The 5,193-nt window shown below is 47.7% G+C and overlaps 1 long non-coding RNA gene across 1 annotated transcript; it reads right to left on the bottom strand.

Moving 5' to 3' along the window:
* Positions 1–1,308: 1,308 nt before the first annotated feature.
* Positions 1,309–4,645, bottom strand: LOC134423366 (uncharacterized). Its single transcript, XR_010029067.1, has 6 exons — positions 3,457–4,645; positions 3,318–3,361; positions 3,173–3,216; positions 3,051–3,091; positions 1,472–2,969; positions 1,309–1,360 (listed from the first exon to the last, which is right to left on the bottom strand). It is a non-coding gene; the product is annotated as an uncharacterized LOC134423366 (long non-coding RNA).
* Between the last annotated feature and the right edge of the window lie 548 nt (positions 4,646–5,193).

Below are 5,193 nucleotides of genomic sequence, written 5' to 3'. Positions count from 1 at the left end.
CTTTACGGCACCTTTTACGACAGTCGCCCTTTACGGCAGTCTTTACGACAGTCGCGCTTTACGGCACCTTTTACGACAGTCGCCCTTTACGGCAGTCTTTACGACAGTCGCGCTTTACGGCACCTTTTACGACAGTCGCCCTTTACGGCAGTCTTTACGACAGTCGCGCTTTACGGCAGTCTTTACGACAGTCGCGCTTTACGGCACCTTTTACGACAGTCGCGCTTTACGGCACCTTTTACGACAGTCGCGCTTTACGGCACCTTTTACGACAGTCGCGCTTTACGGCAGTCTTTACGACAGTCGCGCTTTACGGCACCTTTTACGACAGTCGTGCTTTACGGCATCTTTTACGACAGTTTTTTTTCTTGCCCAGTTTGGAGTTTTTCCTGGGTTTTTTTGCCAGTCTTGCGGGGTTTTTTCCAGGTTTATTCTTGCCCATCTTGAATTTTTTTTTCTGGGTTTTTTTCTGGGTTTTTTCTTGCCCATCTTGGTGGTTTTTTTCCTTTTTTTTTTTCTTGGCTTTTTCAGGTTTTTTTCTGGTCCATCTTGCTTCTTTTCTTGCCCATCTTGGGGGGATTTTCTGTGATTTTTCTGGGTTTTTTGAGGATCTTCTCCTTGCCCATCTTGGTTTTTTTTTTTTGCGTTTTTTTCCTGCCAGTCTGGGGTTTTTGTTCTTGGTTTCTTTCTGGGTTTTTCCTTGCCCATCTTGGGATTTTTTTTCCGTTTTTTTTTCCTGGTTTATTTTTCCTGGTTTTTCCTGGTCCATCTTGTGGGGGTTTTTTGGGATTCTTCTTGCCCATCTTGAGGTTTTTTCCTGGTTTTCTGTGGGTGTTTTCTGCGTTTTTTCTTGCCCATCTTGGGGTTTTTTTCTGGGTATTCTCGCCCATGTTTGGTTTTTTTCCTTGGTTTTTTCTGGGTTTTCCTTGCCCACCTTCGGAGTTCTTCCGGTTTCTTTTTCCTGTTTTTTTTTTTTTTTTTTTTTTCTGGGTTTTTTCTGGGCTTTTCTTGCCCATCTTGGGTTTTTTAGCTTTTTTTCCCGGGTTTGCTCTTGCCCCTCTTGAGATTTTTTCCCTGGGATTGTTCTGGGTTTTTTCTTGATTTTTTTCTTCCCCATCTTGCAGTTTTTTTCCTGGATTTTTGTGGGGTTTCTTTGTTGCCCATTTTGGGGTTTTTTCTGCTTTTTTCTGGGTTTTTCTTGCCCATCTTGGGTTTTTTTACTGGGTTTTTTGGGCCTTTTCTAGCCTATCTTGGAGTATTTTTCTGGGTTTTTACTTGGCCGGGACCAAAAAAAAAAAACAGCCAGGGTGGAAGGCAGCTGGGGATTTTTTATTCTCAATTTAACAATGAGTTGCAAAACCTGAAAAGCAAAAGTCATATACACAAGGTTAAATCCAGTCAGCATGCGCTCACACACGCAGAGACGAGCAGACAGACACAGCCACGTGCTCTCACACACACTCCTTCTTACACGCTCACTGTGGCCCTTCCCTGAGATGCTGAAGAAGGTGCTTTGACACATCTTCTGGCTGCCGCTCCTTGAGGTAAATGGCAGATCCTGGGGAAATCAGCAGCCTCGGGGACCTGTGAGACAACAGGAAGGGTCAACAAGTGGCTATCTGACAGCTAGGACTTGTCCCCACTCTGGACTGATGAATTTTCTACCCAAAATCCCACAAAAGACAGATGAACAGTAAAGTTGTTATAACTGTTCTACCTAACTGTGACTATGTGCCAGGGCAGGGCAGCTCCGATCATAAGTGGTACAGTCTACACACAATGTAAGCTGACACATACAGTGCAAGTGTACACAGAGTGTAAGTACACACAATATAAGGCGACATGCTTACATGCAGTGTAAGTACAGACAATATAAGGCAATGCACTTACATTGCATGTACCTATGCTGGCTTATACTGTACGTACTTATACTGTATGTAAGTACATACAATATAAGCCAACATAGGAACATACAATATAAACCACGACTTAAGAAAACTCTCTGGAAGATTACTTATTGAGCCCTGTACCCTTTGAGAAGATGGAACCTATAGAACTACTGCAGTCACGTGAGGAGGGTGTAAGATGCTCCCTCTAGAAGTCCAAGAAAAAAAAGCACTACCAAAGCTGATAGTGAGAAGGAAGATGGATGAGAACATCTTGTCCCTGTGAGACATTCCTGTCTCAAAGAGTAAAAATGTAAAGATGCTGGAATAAGGGATATCCGGCAAGGAATGTGAGTAGAACATGGCACAGAAGAGAGCCGATAAAGCATTGAGATGTAACAAAGGCCTATGCCGTGGAAGACAATGGACACACACACCATAACATAGACACAGATGACATAACACAGAGACAAGTTGCAACTGCTTGGCACTTTCCCTTTAGGGACCCGAGAGTCCTAGCACAAGACGAGCCAGAGGCCAATGAGGCCAAGGGAAAGGAAGCCCTATGACAACAGCACGTGATGATGAAATGCAACTCATTAAAGGAAGTTAGGGCCAAAGCAGTTAGGAGGATGCTCGAGAGGCTCAGCAAGCCTAGAGAAGGAAGCGGACTGCCAGGTGACTGCAGCTACAGCTCCGGACCTGAAGGCGAGCTCCACGGGGGAAAGAGCCGTGACGACGTCAAGTCGAAGAAGGCTGATGACACAAAGTTCACGAGAATGTGGAGATGGGTAGGAATTGCCCTGCCCGGCAAAGGCTCTGGTGAGGCTGAGGAGAAACCCTCTCCCTTTACTTCCAGGGAGCCTGTCCCACTACAGACCTCTCTGCTAAGCTGACATCAGATTGCCTCCTGTGATAGTAAAGGCTTTTCCCCTTCTCCCAACCACTGGCCCCGACACTTAGCTTTTGGAAGACAAGCAGACAAAATCCATCCTCGGTCGGACGTGGACGTTGAGACGTTCTCAATGTGTGCGCTTCGGTGCTGCCGCTTCCAAGCTGTGGCTACAAGCCTGCCCAGGGTACCTAAGGCAAAACAGAAAACGTGACTATTGCCCTCAAAAACAGTAATCCCCGGGACTCCTTCGCACCCCTGCCCCAGCTCACCTCAAGTCTTGATTTGACTCCAGAGGCCGCCCGGAAGATACCTGCAAAAAGAAAATGTACACACTTAGCATGCTGCTGCATAACACTCACCTAGGAATCAGCCCGCCTAAACTCCGAGTCACCTGCCCTCCTCTCTTCCCCGGCATGCCTAGGGCAGCGACAGCACCTGCAAAGAAACAAAGCAGAAAAGCATGCTGAGATACTGTGAAAACACAACCTCCCAACCCTGACAAGTATGCTACACTGATACCTTAAGCTTGAACCCACCTGGCATGGGCATGCTGGGCTAGGATAGATGGCAAGCAGTCCATCTAAAATAAAAAGAGGAATAATACGTACCTAGAGCTGCACCAGAAACTGAGACCTCAGCAATAACAACTGTTTCGGTACCCTACTCAATGCTCACCTTGCCCACTCAGCCTTGACAGCTGCTCTCTGCCTTGACTTCCTAAAAATAAAGACAAAGAGCAGAGCTGCAGCAGCCACAATTTATGCTTCCTCTGCAGAGACAAACAGTGACTGACCTTCACAGGGGAATCCCCTCACCCAGAATGGGGGGCTCTGCCCTGGATTTATCCTTCTGCAACTAAAAGAAAGTTAGGATGAAAGTGAAAGGGCTGCAGGATAACTTATGGGCTCCACGTATCCTGTGTCCATCTACAAATCCCATCTAGAATCCAACTACACATTACAAATTCCAAGTCCCTGAGACTTCTCATATTGCACCAGGATATGCAGCAGGGCAGAACAGCAGCTCCAGCACAAATGTGTGCAGACACCCGTGACACAGGACAGACAAGACGTGACAAACACTGGGGACACAACAGGAACGGAAATCTCTTAGCAAGGAAAATGGCTGCAAGGACTGAGAGAATGCAAAAGAAGAAGAGTTGAAGCTGATGGCGAGCTGATGAGGCTCAGAGAACCCTGGAGGAAGAAGATGCAAACAGAATGATTTATTCCAAAAACTGCAAAGATGGATGCCCGAGAATCCTACAGTCAGAATCCTCTCCCTAACCTCACATCCTTACAAGTCCTACTCTGCTATAATGGATCATTGCGCAGCACGGTTGTCCGTACAGCTCAGAACAAGACATGACAAGACATCTGACTGGACGCTTCTAAAGAGAGATGCATTTCTGCTGCCTGTGTGAGCTCCCAAGTCAAAAGATCTATGGCATGGGTGCCAGGGCGAGGAACGCTGAGATCACGGATGCTAGGAAAGGTTTCTGAGAGGCCCCTCACAGGGCTAAGATAAGAGACATGAGATATCCAGGCAACACACAATACACAAAAGACAAGTGACACGAGACACACCGGGACTGCTCTGCCATGCTGCGCACCTCAGCACTGTGACCAAAAGGGAGACTTTGCTTTTATGGGGCCTAAGGGGCAACATCTTGGCTAACCTCATTGCCAGAGCCAACTCAGACCCCCACCTCAGGGAGTCCTGAAAAAGCACCCCACGTTCATCCCCTCTGAGGGTTGCAGCCCTCTGCTTATCTCTCAGACATCAGGGGATGCCTGTGTCAGGTGCAAAGAAAGGCCACCTCGTCACCTGGGAAGGTCCTGCTGGCACCGGGCTGGTGTCCCTCAGACAGCTAGATTAAACAGAACCAAACATCAGTGCCTGACCTTGGCACCGCATCGGCCAAAACCCCACCACTCTGCTACTCACTATGCTCCTAGGAATGCCCAGCACCTCCTAACCCTGACCCTCTGCCATGGATGCAATGCATCCACACCTGAAAGAAAGTTAGAACATATGTCACACACCTCCACAGTAACTTTAACTTTCAAGCTGGAAACACCTTATGTAAACCTAGGAATAGCACCTAGAGCCCAAGTACAGCCCACATTACAAATTTCAACTCCCCAGGGTTTGTCCTACTGAAGCACGCCATGCAGCAGGGCAGAACAGCTCCGGCACAAATACCTGCAGACACCCGTGACACAGAACGTGACAAACAGGGGGACACCAAACACAACACATCATGCTTGTGGTGAGGGCATCGAGGGAAGAGGGCAAAAGGGACCCCAAAGACACACTAGGGAACACAGCACACCAGACAACAGGACACAGACCGGAGCTGTTCTGCACTGCCCGCCTGAAAGCTGCCATCAAAAGAAGAGCCTCTCCCTT

Source organism: Melospiza melodia, chromosome 11, assembly GCF_035770615.1.
Source record: "Melospiza melodia melodia isolate bMelMel2 chromosome 11, bMelMel2.pri, whole genome shotgun sequence".
NCBI classification, from domain to species: domain Eukaryota; kingdom Metazoa; phylum Chordata; class Aves; order Passeriformes; family Passerellidae; genus Melospiza; species Melospiza melodia.
The sequence above is the reverse complement of the archived record's forward strand: the minus strand, read 5'-3'. Positions and strand labels throughout refer to the sequence as shown.